The 16,984-nt window shown below is 55.4% G+C and overlaps 1 protein-coding gene across 1 annotated transcript in view; it reads left to right on the top strand.

Moving 5' to 3' along the window:
* The first annotated feature begins 7,294 nt into the window (after window positions 1-7,294).
* Window positions 7,295-16,984, top strand: part of LOC119089424 (uncharacterized) — a 52,889-nt gene continuing 43,199 nt past the window's right edge. The window contains exon 1 of the mRNA XM_037212112.1: window positions 7,295-7,823. The gene's annotated coding sequence lies outside the window, so the exon portion shown is untranslated. The remainder of the gene's footprint in view (window positions 7,824-16,984) is intronic.

Genomic DNA, 16,984 nt, shown 5'->3' with positions numbered 1-16,984 from the left:
GTGGCCTACCCTTACTTAGATCAACGGGCGGCAACAAAAAGCGAGGTTGCCGATGAGGGTCTCTCCTAATCCAGAGCTTTTTCAGAGTACGTTGAAGCCACCGCTATACCCGTTCTACAGTGCCGAAGCACACGGCGAATTTGATCGGAAATCACGTCCACTGGGGAAAGTTCTTATGAAGCTGCCATCCGCACCAAACGCGAACGCTTCACTCGGTTTTATTCCTTATTTCTAAACATTGTAGCATGAGTGTGCTTTCAATGCACGTGGCTGTCGTGTCCAAGGCCGAATTCTGTTCGATATCGTCATTTCCGGAATGGAGTTGTGCATGATATACCTGCAGGGTCGAATGACCGCTCGGCTCCAGACGAATAATTAAAAATGGCGCTCGTCCCAAGGAAATTCAGGGAGGATGTCAAAGAGTAACCCGACCCAAACCAGGTCTGTAAACCTCCTAATATAAAATCGGTGCGCTATTTGGGGCCGATTTTACCAAATTGTATTGCACCTATCTGCAGCAGCCTGCTACGACCAGGAATTGCAGGTATTTTTCACATATTTGAATGTTATAGCATGTACCTGAAATTCCTCACATACCCGTGCTCCTTGCGGCAGTAACAGTGATTGCGTTTCCATAAATGCAACACAAATTTCCAGAAGCATAACCATTTACCATTTTATGACATTTAGGCATTTGATTGCCACCGTAATAGTGCTTCTTCATATTTCTGAAGTCTAAACTTGTCACAAATTCACAAAGTTATGAGTGGACACAGAGCAAGCAAAGATCCATCATACAAACTGACCACATCGTGATGCTGCTCGTCGCCGAACTGTGGCTGCCCATGTTTGCCCAGAGTCCATGTTCTAGTTTTTTAAGACAGGTTACACGGAAAATGCAGGAAAATCAGGCAACATGTCCAAAGCACTCACGAAGTAACGGAGACGCACGAACAGCGAAAGCGCACCGAAGTTTTGCTGAAATGTCTGGAGCATCGAAAAGCACGCGATGTGACATTGAGCCCCACAAGTTCCCACGGATAGTGCTGTGAATTGCATCCAATGCAGCAATGACCGTTAGTTTGTTTCCTCCCCTACTGAGTTCATTTGCATATAACTGCAAAAACGTCTGTGCAGCCGAGCAGCCTCAATAGAATCATGCGTGTATGCAATATCTGATTCACGCTCTCCAGGACGTCCCACATCTGCCAATACAACTGGACTGTTCGATCTTGACTGCGCTCGCACCTCCGCGCGCCGACACCGTCCCCCACACCTTCTGCCCGGACCAGTCCTCTCTCTCCGTCCGCCGCGGGCCCCGCCGCACCTCCGCTCACCGACACCGTCCCCGACACCTCTTGCCCGGACCAGTCCTCTCTCCGTCCGCCGCGTACGCCGCCGCAGCTCCGCGCACCGACACCGTCCCCCACACCTTCCGCCCGGACCAGTCCTCTCTCCGTCCGCCGCGTGCGCCGCCGCAGCTCCGCTCACCGACACCGTCCCCGACACCTCTTGCCCGGACCAGTCCTCTCTCTCTCTCCGTTCGCCGCGTGCGCCGCCGCAGCTCCGCTCACCGACACCGTCCCCGACACCTCTTGCCCGGACCAGTCCTCTCTCTTTCCGTCCGCCGCGTGCGCCGCCGCACTCCGCGACCGTTGAAAGCGTCAGGCGCGGTCAGGTGCGGGCACCAACTACCCACGGGGTCAAACGGCCCGGTGGCAACACCGGAGCACGCGCCGCGCCAGCCGGCGCCCCCCGCGGGCACGCGGCGCCGGCAGCCCGGCCGACAGCGCTGCTGGGGCCGCATTTCAACGCGCCGCGCCTGCTTCTCACGTAATGGCGTTGGTTGTGCAAGACGAGAGGCGGGGTTGCCAGCAGCCGAGTGCGCCAGGAGCTTTGTGACAGAGGGATGAGGCTGCGGTGGTTTATGCGCGACCTCGGTGCCGGTCTAATGGAAATATAGTGGGAGCTGGGTCAGGGACTCGGGCGGCATGGTACGCGAGATCATCACCACTTCGGTCATATTGGGGTTTAGTGCGCTTGATGTGGCCACTTCCTGTGCCTGATAATTAACCTCTTGCTTTAAGTGTTGCAAGTTTTAAGCAGGAACACTTCAGCAAAGTCCATCATCTTTGAATTACCCGAAATACGTTGATGTGGTTTGCAGATAATGTGGCATGGCACACATTCATGGCATTTCGATGGTGCCACCAGATCGCTCTAGCGTTTAGCCGAAAAGGGATAGGTGCAGTGTTAGCGGCGGTCGCTGAGGTATGGAACCGAATCGAGGCAGTGCAGTTACTACACTAACCTCAATGTTCTCCAAAGGTAAATAGTACAAGAGATCGCATATGATTGGCAAGCTGCCAGTGCCGAGGCGTTCCTCTCTCGTTGCCACTCCCGGGACCCACGCGTGCCCCGTCGGGTCCCGTGACCGACCCGATGACCTGCAGTAACCCAACCGGCCGGAAGTGCCGCAGACTTCTCACATGTCGCCCGGTGCAGTTGGCTCACCAGCGGTGAGTCACCAGCACCACACGGGCTACCGTGCAGGGGTCAGGCAGCGTGAGACGCATCAGCAGCAGGACAGAACGGCAGGTCCACTCAAGCAGCGGCATTCCAAACCAACAGTTTTCAAAAGTGTTTGGGCTATGCGGCTCGTATGGTTGATAAGGCGGATGACATAAGCGTATAACGTGTAATTAGTGGTCATCAGTCTAAGCTGCGGCTAATGACCACGTTAATTAGCGATCGACAGCCCTTCATTCTTTTATCGCACTCATCGGATTTCATCATGCAACGTAATGTCCCGGTTTGCAAAGTTAGGTATGTTAGCCTACACGCTGATACAAAAAGATTAAGGCATATAATCGCAGCAACTACACTGCAACATTTGCAGCATGCCTACAGCGCTAACAAGCCAGCTGCTTCGGTCAGCACCAGCAAACACAGCAACGCGGCTGGTACTAGCCCTCCAAACCAGCAGCGACTGGAATCAGCGCAGGGTTCCATTACTGCCGCCAAAACAACACGGACAAAAACGGGCCGGGCAGGGCTCGGATTACTCGGCGAACTCGGCGTAGGCGACGTTTGTTTAACCACCGTGGGAACGTCGAGATCGACAGAGCGAGTGCAGCTTGTTCTCTCCCTCTCCTTCCATGTGGGCAGTCGTCTGGCGTCATGTGTAGATCAGCCCAGCTACAATATCGGCGGGATTCGAACACCGGCGGTCCATCAGCGCATTTTTAAGTGACGTATGGTGTTCGGCGGTCTCAGCATCTGCCATTTGAGGCAGACGTTTGATGTATGAGGACTGGCATCGTCATTTCCAGATGGATTCGGAGTACAGCTGGCGCAGTGCCATCACCGATGGAGCTGTGGCTCCCGCTTGGCCGGCTTGAACCAGCCTGGTGTTTCTTGACCGTCATTGTTAGTTATGCGCCACCGCTATGTCGAGAAGCATCCCAGCTCCCGGAAAGTCATTGCAGTGAAAATATTGGGACACTGCAGGTGTTGCAAACGAACCCCGTGAGGATTTCTGTTCGTGGACTGTCGACTGAGGATTCAGTCTGCTCTTTTAGAAGGGTTGCTCAAGACTGAGGTGGTTGATCCAATCGCTCGACGTTGTGAAGGAACGCTCGAAAACTCTGGGTGATTCTTGACTGCTTTTGAAGGATCATTTAGAAACTGTGAAAGGAGATTTGCATCGAGAGTGGACAGCCAGTGATTTGGTGGAATGGTATTTTGATGGATGCACATTTTGCCGCGAACATCTTTGTAAAGAACGATGGATGCTCCATCGCCAGAGGATTACAGCATTATCATACCTTTTCGTCGAATGTGGGGAAAAGCAGCACGGTCTCCACTTCCTGACCCAGTTCCCAACGCGGACTAGAATAATAATATCGCATACAGAGCGTGTTAAAGGGAGGGTCCCACCTTTGGGACGCATTTCAGAAACATACTCTGGTGAAAGATCAGGACTAGTTATGTCTAATACGCTCGGGGTAGCGTCACTGCAGCACAGGCAAGACATGATGAGGCTATCAATTTTAATTATTTCCGAGTCCAAATGCACTACGTTTCGTCCCTACAATCATGGCCATCGTCGTCATGATAACCACTGAGTGCACTTCTACTGGTGCGAATAAAGGGACGTTTGTGATCGCCCCAGCGGGCAAGAGCCTGTTGCCGAGAAACGCGTAGCTTGAAGTGTGTGCAAGTGCGTCACATGGATCTTGTGATAGTACCATTCCTAAAGCCAAGGCTTGCCTCGAAAAGAACCACTGTGGTTAACGCCATAGGGAGAAATCAAAGCCAAAGTATAACGTTTCGTTGAATTCGCGAGATAATAGCTTCATGTTCACAAATCTTGTTGTCTGAACAGAGTTTTTCAAGCCTTCGTAACACTCATTACACAGATATTTTTACACATTTGCCTACTTCAAATATAAATTTTGAGCAGTTTAGAAGGATTTCTAGAAAAGAGACATTAATAATCAAATCATACGAGTTTGATGTAGCAATAAGTGAAAAGTGCAAAATATGTCATACTACTTTCAAGGAACGAATTTCCATAAAAATTAACCAAATCTAGCTAACAGCTCTGTTAGCTAATTCTTTAAGCACTATGTCGTTGCTCAAAAGAGTCAATGAGACTTCTGCATTTTAATAAAATTCTGCGTTTTAGCGTTCAGCGTATGAACAAAAAGGCAGATGGCGGGGTTGGAGTAACAGGGCGGGGTGGGAGGTCCAGTCTATTAATTCGGAGTGCCCTGGATCTTATCTAAAATGAGATAGGGCGCCAGATATAGGTGCCAAAGATGCTGAATTGCCCGACACCAAATGTCAGTAGTCATATTTGATATTCTGCGTTCACGAATGTGACACCAAGCACCAAAACGAGCAAGCCAGCATGCGTACTTGGGTGTCAGGTCGCAAGTTGATATAAGCGTCTTGATAATTAAGGTGTATGACCCAAACACCTACTGTGATACCCGTCTCAAAAAGCCAAAGGGGCGTGACAGCAATTAAACAGAGGGAATTTCGAACCACTTTTATGCTTTACACAAGTAGCTGAAGATCGGTGCGGAGGCGGCGTGAATGTGTCCAATTAAAAACAACCTGTCGGACATTGTGGACAAAGTTCCGAATGTGCTAAACACTGAGTAAAGCTTAACCAGAACCACAAATGGTGGTAAGCTCTTCCCTAAAAGCTAGTCAATGTTGCTTTGTATTTGTTATCTTCAGGCGAGAGCTCAGATGCTGCTATAATTTCGTATTCAGCAGCATAGTTTGTATCCACCCGAAATTAATTCAGGTAATGATTTGGAGCGAGACCGCAGACCACGCGACAGATTTTTACCACCCTCAGCCCTTTCTGTCAGGAGTCGTGCAAGATGCGTCTAAAAGATCGCCAAACACACCGATGTAGTTCAAGATAGATTGTTAAGATAGTTAAGATTACGTTCAGATTATAAGCACAACATAAGCATTATGTAAGCACACATCAAAAGTAAGGGCATTTCATAAAATTACCACAGCTCTAGTTGTTTTTTCTTGTTTGTCAGAATGATGACCAAAAAGCGTTTTAGGTGCATGCACTATTACTTTCCCTTGGCATTGGTAGGGCTGGCAGTTTGTAAATATCATCTGTCACAGTTTATAAGTGCAGACTGTTGCAGCAGAGATATTGTGAGTGGTTTTCTTCTCTATATTATGCTAGAGGTAGATAATCATTTTTCGTCATGTTCACTGAAACAAGTAACGCTTTGTCCAACATGTCTCGAAGTGGTATGTTTTCTGGGCTGTGACCACATTCTAGTAGCTAAATCTGGTGCAGTTAGTTTTTCGTTGTTTCCAATGCGGTCATCATCGGCCTCAACGTGTCTCATACGTTGTGTACATTTGTCGTGTTCATCAAATGCTCTATTCAAATTGAGTGGTTCATATCAGGTTGAGTGTTGCATGTGCAGTATGCACCCAGCTTGTGGGAGATAAATAACTCATCGATTAACATTCTGGTCTCAACAGCACGCGACGGCGTGCCGCCACACCGCTTCACTCCTGATGCGCCCACCTGCTGACGGCTGCCGCCAGCGGCTGCTCCAGTGGCCAGCTGCTGGGATGAGGCGCATCAGCACAGCGGCACGCGCAGGATTCCGCACCGATTGCAAATACCGTTGTGTTGTAGGTGGGGAGAGTGGGTGAGAGCGACATGAACTAGACGCGTCGTATTTTCAGTGCAAGATTTCTTGACGTTTTCCTCGTCCGCTTTGGTTCTTTAAGGGGGCAAAGTTTCCAATAATTAGTTACAGGACTCATGCAATGCTCGTTCTGTCCGTTGCTGTGGTGAGTGCCTGGAACAACAGAAATAGCTGCTGTAACACTGATGTGTGAACTTCTAGTGGCTTCGCCGCTCTCTGCCTGCGCTCGCCGCTCCGTAGCGTAGGCAGACTGGCCATCCCATCGAGGAAAATATCTTCGGAGCATGAGGCATACCTTCTGCTGCTAGGCTCTAGCGAAAGAAATTCAGCACTGTAGGTGCAACGTTAGTTTAGAATGTTCGTCATCTTCCGGCATCTCTGGGATTCCCAAACGCTGACCTCATGTACGTCCCCAGCGTAGCAAGCGTCGTCAGCCATACTCTCACGTCCCTAACACAAAGCAGGGAAGCACCGAGCACGGGTGGACGCGGTGACTTGTCAGCCACCAACACGACACGACATGTCAGCACCGATACTCCTCACTGAGCACCGCTCTGCCGTCAGCACCAGCACCAGCATCCGATTCTCCTCACTGAGCACCGCTCTGCCGTCAGCATCAGCGCCAGCATCCACCACCGCTCTGCCGTCAGCACCAGCACCAGCATCCGATACTCCTCGCTGACCATCGCTCTGCCGTCCGCACCAGCACCAGCATCCGATACTCCTCACTGAGCACCGCTCTGCCGTCAGCACCAGCGCCAGCATCCGATACTCCTCACTGACCACGGCTCTGCCGTCAGCACCAGCACCAGCAACCGATGCTCCTCACTGAGCACCGCTCTGCCGTCAGCACTAGCACCAGCAACCGATGCTCCTCACTGAGCACCGCTCTGTCGTCAGCACCAGCACCAACAACCGATGCCCCTCACTGGGTGCCGCTCTGTCTCCAGCAACAGCACCAGTACCAGCAGCCGTCAGCCTCGGTCATCAGCAGGCCGCTCCGCGATCGACGGTGGCGTCGCGGTGCGGCCGAATGCGGGAACACAGAAGTCGCTCGCGCGGCGGCTAGTTCGGTTCGCGGCGTGGCGGGAGTGGGGTGCGTTAGAGCCTCGCGCGGTCGGCGGTGGGCGCGGGCGGGTGAAAAAGCGGGAGGACAAGGCGCAGGACCGGTCGCGCCGTTCACAAGCTGTCAGCGAGTGCGACGCGCGTTCTGGTCTTCAGAAAGCACGGACACAAACCAGACCTTGACGACCAGGCGACGTTCTTCCTTCGAAGTACCTGACGCAGTACTGGTACTCGGTGCTTACAGACACGTCATGCGGTGACAATGGGAGTGAATTGACTGAAGTGATCCCGCTGGGATTTGACGGCACGTGCAGTCAGTGGCCACCGCTCGCTGTGTGCCCCGAAACGTGCAAACCCGCCGCCCCGAACTGCGGACGGAACTGCGACGTGACCCTCGAGTCGCGTGCAAAGTGAACCGGCCCGGCGATCCGTCACCATTCGGCGCCGGGGAGCGCCTTTTCACGGGACTCATCCGTCATGATCCTGAGAGAGAGATCGTAGTGATCGGTGACAGGACATGCTCGAAGAATCCGAGGAGTAGACACGCCTCAGGTGAGTTTGTCGCCACGTCCCTCCTTTTTCTAGTCCGAACCTTCTGTGACGAGCCTCGACTCTTCGGCCGTCGCCCCAGGTATCTCACTCTTTTTCTCTTGGACCTCTCCCGCCTCTTATACTCCGGTCTATCTTCCCTTTTCCCCTCCTTACTCCCGCCCCCAACGCCCCCCCCCCCCTCTCTCCTCTCTCTCTCTCTCTCTCTCTCTCTCTCTCTCTCTCTCTCTCTCTCTCTCTCTCTCTCTCTCTCTCTCTCTCTCTCTCTCTCTCTCTCTTTCGCTCCCCAATACATTTGTGTCATTTACGACCTCATCAGTTAACTGTAAATGACGTACAATGAGGCAACGCAGATGCGTGATTCTGTCTTCACGACATGCAGGCTCCGTCTCGTAGAGCGGGGCGACCCAAATACAGGATATCCTATCTATTCGTTTTATGCGCCTTGTCGCTGGAGCAGCGGCTGAGCGCTGTTTCTGTTTTGTTATTCATGGCGGCGTTCTGAACTCAGATAACGCATCTCTCGGGCTATCGTCCGGCTACTTTGTAACGGAGACGGTAATAGCTGTCGATATTTGTCTCCGGCGTTGTCAGAACCTGCCGACCGAGGCGTGCGCCGACGGCTGACGTGTTGTAATACGAGATCGGTATCGCCGCCGAGTGACCAGCCACGCCCAGCACAGCCCGGCGTGAGCAGCGGCGGAAGTGGCGCTCTTGTCCAGCCAGACAGGTTTGCGACCGATCAAATGGCTACTTTTCCGACTTACAGTGCTGGAAATCTGTGCCTGACTGACTGTTCGCTGAGTAGGGTAGTGAGCGATGTCCCGAAGGCTCCACGTGAAGTGTGTAGCAATGGCGGGATTCGCAAAGACGTCCCCTCCCCCAGAACTTCACGAAACATGTGGAACAGACATTTTCCTTCAAGGCTTGCCCTTTCTTTGTTTCAACCGGCATTTGAAGCGGAATGTAGATGGTAGCGTACGTTTGCACGAGAGTAGTGTAAAATATGAACCCATAGCTTGAACTTGAACATCGTGCTTCCTTTTTCGAGCGTCTTGCTGAAAGAACAGTAGTCGGCCTCTGGTGACAAGTCATGCGAACAGGAAACAAACGCAGGGAGAGTTGGAATCTCGGTCCTCTTCCAATCCAACGCAAATGTGGTAAAAGTCCTGTCGATATGGACGTCATGCATCAAAACTTCTACGCCCCAGCTATTTGAGACATCATCCAGACCGCAATGTGTATTGCCTGAAGCTCGGAGCGCGTGGGGCTGTGCACCAGCCGGGCCGCGCGTCTGGTACGCTTCCGCAGCCGGACCGCGTGTCTAGCACGCTCTCGCAGCTGAGCCGCGCGTCTGGTACGCTCCCGCAGCCGAACCGTGCCTCTGGTACGCTCCCGCAGCCGGGCCGCGCGTCTGATACGCTCCCGCAGCCGAGCCGCGTGTCTAGCAGTCTGGTACGCTTGCGCAGCCGGACCGCCGTCTGGTACGCTCGCGCAACCGGACCGCGCGTCTGGTACGCTCCTGCAGCCGGGCCGCGCGTCTGGTACTCTCGCGCAGCCGGGTCGCGCGTCTGGTAGTCTGGTACACTCCCGCAGCCGGGTCGCGCGTCTGGTAGTCTGGTACGCCCCCGCAGCCAAGCCACGTGTCTGGTATGGTCACGCAGCCGGGTCGCGCGTCTGGTAGTCTGGTACGTTCCCGCAGCCGGGTCGCGCGTCTGGTAGTCTGGTACGCTCGCGCAGCCGGCCGCGCGTCTGGTACGCTCCCGCTGCTATGCCGGTGACGTGATGGCCGGACCGGCCGGATGCCCCGCGCCGCGTCGGCCGCGCCCCAGCGCCGCCCCAACAGCAGGCCTTTGTCGTTCCCCCGCTCGCGACCGGAGCAGGCGCAGTTGGCACCGACGCGTGCCAGTCGTGCCAGTCGGGGTCAGGAGGCGCTGTACGGCGGCACGCGACGGTTACCAGCCTGCCGACGAAGCCACCGCTCACCGAACGTCGTCGCCGTGAATCGCTGTGAGAACCGCGATGCGTCACCCGCCCATTCTAATTAGCCGGGTACCCGCAGCGTCTCCTCCAAACGTGGAAGCTTTTCTCTGTCGGTGGGAGTCGACAGGCTAGTTTGTCATGCTGGCTTTGCATTATGGAGTCGGCGCATCGCCTCGGATGCGGGGTTTCTTTTCACTGCTGCGTCCCGCGCGAGACTTCGACGCTCTATAAATATTAAAGCGAATAACTCTCGCCTGGAACGTAACTGTACAGCCCAGTGAGAGATTTTACTCAGGCTGAGTGTTTTAGACCATTACGGCCGGTTTTCCATGTGTTGGAAATCGGACACCATCATCCACAACGGAAGGGGGAGGGAGACGCGAGCTGGTTGTCGCGGTCAGCGGGCCGGCGGGATCCAGCGCAGGCCGGCCCACACGCGCCAATCACCGCTCCACGCCGGCACGCGGCCGGCCAGCGCGCGTTTTTACGTCCAGGTATCCGGTTTGCGCGCGGGTATGTCCGGTCACACGGCCGGCAGTTCTGCAGGCTGAGGCGGGATACCAGCCGAGCTCTGGGTGCCGGCATACTGCCGAGCTCCGGGGGCCTGCATACCGCCGAACTCTAGGTGCCGGCTTACTGGCCGAGCTCCAAGTGCTGGCGAACCGATCGAGCTTTGGGTGCCGGCATACCAGCCGAGCTCTAGGGACCGGTACCGGTCGAGCTCCGGGGGCCCACATAGCGTCGAGCTCTGGGGCCCACATAGCGTCGAGCTCTGGGTGCCGGCATACCGGCCGAGCTCTGGGGCCCGAACACCGTCCAGCTCTGGATGCCGGCATACCGGCTGAGCTCTGAATGCCGGCATAGCACCGAGCTCTGGGTTCCAGTATACCAGCCGAGCTCTGGGGACCGGTATACCGGTCGAACTCTGGGAGCCGGTATACCGGCCGAGCTCTGGGTGCCGGCATAGCACCGAGCTCTGGGTTCCAGTATACCAGCCGAGCTCTGGGGACCGGTATACTGGTCGAGCTCTGGGAGCCGGTATACCGGCCGAGCTCTGGGTGCCGGCATACCACCGAGCTCTGGGTTCCGGCATACCAGCTGAGCTCTGTGGACCGGTCTACTGGTCGAGCTCTGGGAGCCGGTATACCGGCCGAGCTCTGGGTGCCGGCATACCGCCGAGCTCTGGGTTCCGGCATACCAGCCGAGCTCTGTGGGCCGGTATACTGGTCGAGCTCTGGGAGCCGGTATACCGGCCGAGCTCTGGGTGCCGGCATACCACCGAGCTCTGGGTTCCGGCATACCAGCCGAGCTCTGTGGACCGGTCTACTGGTCGAGCTCTGGGAGCCGGTATACCGACCGAGCTCTGGGTGCCGGCATACCACCGAGCTCTGGGTGCCGGCATACCACCGAGCTCTGGGTTCCGGCATACCAGCCGAGCTCTGTGGACCGGTCTACTAGTCGAGCTCTGGGAGCCAGCATACCGACCGAGCTCTGGGTGCCGGCATACCGCCGAGCTCTGGATGCCAGCATACCGGCAGCGATTGAGTGACGACTGCCCAGTGATGTTCCGGTGGCGGATAACATGGCACACCGGCGTCGGCTCCTCCAGCAGCGCTGGAGCGCACGGCTGGAACGACCGCTGCTCAGCCAAGTCCTCATCCGTGGTGCAGATCGCTGGCCGCTTTGGGTAGGAGACTGCGTCACTGGTAATGGCGAAACCCGTGCAGACCGGACTTCGCAGACCAACACGCAGCCCCATTAACTGGAATTGGAAGCGCGGAGGCAGTAAGCCATGTAATGGGACGTCAGTGAGGCGGTAGAGCTCAGGCCGCCAACTGTGATCAAATGCTTGTAAACCCTGGCATGCTTACCAGGAAGTGTGAGTTTTGTTTTGAATGGCTTCTTTTATATGGCGTCGCACTTGGCATGTGTATGCATTTTCTCGTGGTTAAAATGGTAAAATAGTCGGAAGAGAAAGGAATGGTTTCACATATAAGATACTTCTTACATTCACACCGATATCTAGCAATGCGAGCGACAATGACGCCAAAGCAGGAAAGAAACTTACACAAATGTATGATAGCGGACAGATAAAAACGTGTTAAAAATACCGCCTGAGTGTTATAATTTTCAACGTGTAAAAATCGAGACTATTTTGGTAACACATGGCAGCACTGCATAGCTTTCTATTCTCCTGTGATGTGTCATGCATGTTTTTTTTTTTGTTAACGTCTGTGACTTTTCTTTTATAGGTCTTTGTAGGCCTTTGTCGACGATGTCGCCTTCGATAACCGACTTTTTGAATGGGGTTTCGTCGTTTCCATTGCTGCCTGTTCCGCCTGATAATTTTGAAGACCTTGACAGACGCAGAGACAAGTTTAACAGAGCTAAGAGCCAGAGCCAGCCGCCGTTTAACCTTCAGATTACAACTGAATCATGACCGGACAGTTCGCCTAAACGTTCCACAAAATCCAACAGTACTACGCTTGAAAATGCCTTCTGGCCAGTCATGACCAAATCAACGCCGCCGTGACAAATCCAACGAGATTGCGACAAATCTGGTGTTGTCAAGGCAAACTGACCAGGGTCGCGACAACGTGCTAACGGGCGCCACTCGCAGGGGCCAGGAGCGCGGAGGGCGCGGTGCGTGGGCTCCGTTCCGACAGCCATCCATATTCAGCGCGCCGGCGCGCCGGTACCGGTACCGTTCGGCGCTGACCCCCTCCTCGCCGTCACGCGCTGATGGATGCTAATGGTGACCTGACGGTCACGTGCCGCGCGTCTGCCGCCCGGCAGGGACGCGCAGCAGAAGATCGTCCGCACACCAGGGAAGCAATCACCGGCGCGCTAGGTTTGGCGCAAGCATGGAATAACATGCGAGACGTAGTGATATGTGTGTGTTAGCGAGGCACATGACCTGGGAGTAAAACCGACGTCTTGTTCAACACAAGTGTTATGAGGTCTAGTTGTTTCGCGTAAAAGTGTACTGTGTTACCACGAAGCGGCCTTTCTGATTGGTTGACACCGCGCTAAAATATTTGGGCCGAATGCAGCTGGGGTAGCTGAAGTGACTATGTCTTTAACCCCCGCCTTGATTGGGGAGGGGCTCTATGCGCCCATAATTCAAACTCCTCAATTTCCATATCTGTCCTTCCCCCTGTTCAAATTTCATTGCGTATGGTTTGCCACCGAAAATGCGCTTCTAGCCTTTCTGGCTTCAGAGCGGCGGCAGTTTTTGAAGAACACCTCGCGGCGATCTACGGCCGGACAGGCCGGTGGGCGGTTGGCAACTGGCGATGCCGCAGAGCGCACGGCGGGCCAGAATTAGTACATTAACGGGGCCATTTATCATAAATGCATTCGAAAAATTCATGAGAACGTAAGCCATTGCACTCCAAATTGAACAAGAAACATGCCTGTTCAGTTTTTGTGTCGCCACGAGGGATGGTCTCGTCTGTATGATGTAAAGCTGAAAATATTTGATTTTTTTGGAAAAGTTGACCTCTCATTTGACATAATTGGGTCAATTATTGACCTAAGAACATAAGAAGTAGTAAAAGCGCTGCATTTTGTTTAAAAAATTGTTCGCATCGCATCGACCGCCCCCCCCCCCCCCCCCCGCCCCCCCCTCCCCCGCCTCCTATCAGTCCGCGTTATGAAAAAAGGGAAATCAGGACAAGAGTTAAGATGACATCGGTAATGAGTGCAGCTTTGCCAAGCAGTGCACTTCTGCTGGTCAGAAATGGCGTGGTTGACACACCTCCGAGATTCGCTGAGAAATCGGCGCCCAGTAGCCACGTTCCACGATCCAACCGTTCTTCGAGTAAGCGCGCCTCGAAGCCAAAGAAAAGCAATAACGTCGAAGTATGGTTCCCTCCGGAGCTGTTCTTGACGGCCTTAGCGTTTAGTCAATTGTCCGTCAGCACTCTGAAAAATGGGCCGGCCGCACATCGGACCGCGTGGAGGGACGGAGGCGCACTGAGTAGTAGCGCCGCACGTGCGCAGTGCTTCCACAAGGGGCCGCAGAACTCTGTCATGAACTGACGCCGTGTCTCCCCACCTTCATCCGAGAGCCAGGCTCTCGCTCTGACGCGTGGCCAGTCGGACCGCATGACTCGTTATCGTCCTCTGGGGCGGCCGTCTGAGAGGAGTTCCGCCTCTTTTACTGCCGGCTGGCCGCTCGCTAATTGTTCCCATGCGACAGGAGCGTCATCGCGGCGCCTCTTCTAAGCGCGGGAAACTACTTGAACTGATTGGAAACTGTTTGGAACCGGTACCGGCATAGCGCGCTCAAACGATCTGTCCTGGTATAACGCGTGCCTTATCTGAATCGGCATTCGTTTTGAAACGGTGATTGTTGTTCGGTGACATTCCCGCATGCGCTTGTCGGGAGTCCAAGGCGCTTTCGTTTTTGCCTGCACTTGCCCAAGAACAAGGACGTCCATGGGTCATTGTCTAATGGCGTCACTAAGTCTCCGGGAGGCACAGCCCGGAGCCCAGCTAATATAAAAACATGATGCAGCTGCGTATCATGCCTTCCAACGAGCCGTGACTAACCGGGCCTCGCCGCTCAGTCAATCATCTTTTTTACCGAAGCCCAGAGTATGATGCTCTACATCGTCTATCTCATCTGCTGTCGTGTATCCAGGCCTCACATGCTTAATTCGTCACACATTTGCACATTCGGCGCACGATAACGATTAAATCTGGGCGATCCGTCGCACACTAAAGACCACCCTGGCGTCGGACGCGGCGGCGGACGGCACTGTTCGGTTTGCCTGAGCCCCAGCGCCGGCGGCCGGCCGCTGGGCGAGGATCGGTCTGCGGCGGCGTGTGCACAGCTCCGGCTGGCAGCCGCCGGACCCCGATCCCGAGCGCCGGCCTCGATCGGCCGTCAGCGGCCGGGCCCAGCGGCCGTTACGCCGCCACATGCCGCCTGTTTGGATAGGTCGCTCGATAAACGGCGCTGGCATTGGCCCGGGTGTGACCGTGGCTGTCGGCGGCGGTGGTTTGAGCGGAACCGCCGGCGTGCCATGGAGCCGGCCCGGGTAAAGTCACGAGCTTTAAACTTTAAGCGCTCTCCTTTGAGGATGAGCGAGGTGCTTTTGAGTTTGGTTGTTGGTAGTTGTGTCGTCAGGGTCGGATCCAAGGGTTCGTCAAGGGAGAGGCCACGCTTCATCGCCGTCCCCCTGGGATTTGGTGCCCCCGGTCCTAGCAAACAGGCTCCCTGATTTCGGTCACCTAATTTTCAGGTTCTTATTTTTTAATCGGTAAAATGTCTTTACCAGAATGGTCCGCTGGATTTAGTCTACTTTATTCCCCAGAGGCAAATTTTTAAGTTATTATTTTATGTTGAACGTGAAGATTTGTGGTTGCTTGCGGTGACCCTGAAATGTGGGAGTCTTGACAATAATGGCTACGTGGACCCGAACTGAGAATTGTGGTACCTCCTTTATCCAAGGGAGGCTGGGCCATGACCTAATTCCCCTCTGGATACGACAGTGTGTGTCGTAATTTTGCAGGTAACTGAATGCCCCCCTTGTTTCTTAATGCCACACCTCCCGTCTTTTTGAAGACTGGTTAGTCAGAAAAGTGATGGACCCTCTGTTCTGGTGCTAGGCACTTCGTTTGACTGCATCCTCTTCCGCCTGATGCTCTTCAGTTTTGTCGGAATCCTGACCAGTTGGGTAAGAAGTCATGTCCCGTTGTCTCGGGCCACACCTCCTGTCACGTTCCGCCTGACCCTCCCCGAGTTCCGGACCTCCTGGCCAGCCACACCTGACCTCCTGTCACGTTGCGTCGGGCCGGACCTCCTGCCTGGCTGGGCCGGACCACCTGATCCCGGCCGCCCGCAGCCGGCACAAAAACGCCGTCTCGTTAGCCGGCTCCCGCCGAGCGTGCTGAGAGCGCCGTTCACCGGGCGCTCACCGGGCGCTCACCGGGCAGAAACTCGAGCCGGCTGCTGTGCTCGGACCGCCCGGCCCGGACGGCGCGCGGCCTCCGGTCGGCCGTCGTCGGCGCAGGCCGGCCGGATGCAGCCCATTGGCGCAATAAGCTGCTGCAGAGCGCCGAGGAGACATCGGGGGCGGCGGGGGCGACGGAGCCGGCGGGGTCGGCGGGGCCGGCGAGGGGAGGGCTACGGAGATCTGAGGGCGCCCGACCGCTGTGGAACTCTGCCGAGAAGTGGGGGTGCGGTTTGGGCTCGGTGAAGCGTCTGCGGTTTTAGGAAGGGACGGCCAATGTGCCTCAGAGCAGGGCGCTATGATAGGTTTAGGAATGTTGGCTGGCAAAACGATGGAAGGAGGCTGATCAAAGATGTTGTCTTAGTGTCTAAGTAACCGATCGCTGTTGTTGAGCATTTTCAAAATCGTGGCATTACGCTTCAATGATGAACGGGCTGGCTCGTTCGCATACCCCCTCACTCTGTCAAACCGCATCATCCAACGGTTCCGGAAACCCATTGTGCCCGCGGCCTCCGGCTGGCATGCAGAGCTTTGTCTGCCCGTCATTCCAAATACCCCTCCGCGATGAAGACGTCCCGAGACAAATAGCGCAGGCCAGCACGGCGGCCCGTCTCCAGGCGAGCTGACCCACATCGGCTGGCTCGGCGGGGGTGGGCCGGGCCGCCTGACCACCGACCGAGCCGCGGCCTGCGCCTGCCACGCCTGCCAGGCCGGCCGCACCGGCCGCCCGCGCGCCCGCAGCGGCCATCTGGAGGGGGCGGCGTGTCGGCGTCACCGGCGGCCGTCGTGAGCTGGCGCGGCCGCGGCGGATGTGCGGTCGGCGGCGGCGCCGGCCGCGCCCTCAGCGCCGGTGACGTGCCGTAGCGAGGCGCCCGGCGGGCCGGCAGCTCCTGGAACCGGCTGGCGCGGCGGAGTCAGCCACGCTGCCAGGCTCTGAGTGAAAAAATCGGGGTATCAATGTTGCGACTCGAGCTGCAGTCTGGTGCCGCTTGTAACGGGGATCCGTGACGTTAAAAGAGTGCCATTCCTCAGGAGAACTACGCAGCTGATTGTCTGTCTTGTTTCTCAGAGGATGGGGCTTACAGGATTGGGGACGGAGAAGATGGCGCCGACGGAGTTATCTCCTCCGTTACATGTGCGATTAAGGCTAGCGGACAGGTGCGTATGGGACCATGGTGTAGGGTGTGGGTACTGGCTGAGAAAGCATCCAGCCGCCTG

This window comes from Pollicipes pollicipes, unplaced genomic scaffold (genome assembly GCF_011947565.3).
Source record: "Pollicipes pollicipes isolate AB1234 unplaced genomic scaffold, Ppol_2.1 Scaffold_3087;HRSCAF=3621_pilon_pilon_pilon, whole genome shotgun sequence".
In the NCBI taxonomy this organism is placed as follows: domain Eukaryota; kingdom Metazoa; phylum Arthropoda; class Thecostraca; order Pollicipedomorpha; family Pollicipedidae; genus Pollicipes; species Pollicipes pollicipes.
This window is presented reverse-complemented; position numbering and strand designations above follow the sequence as displayed.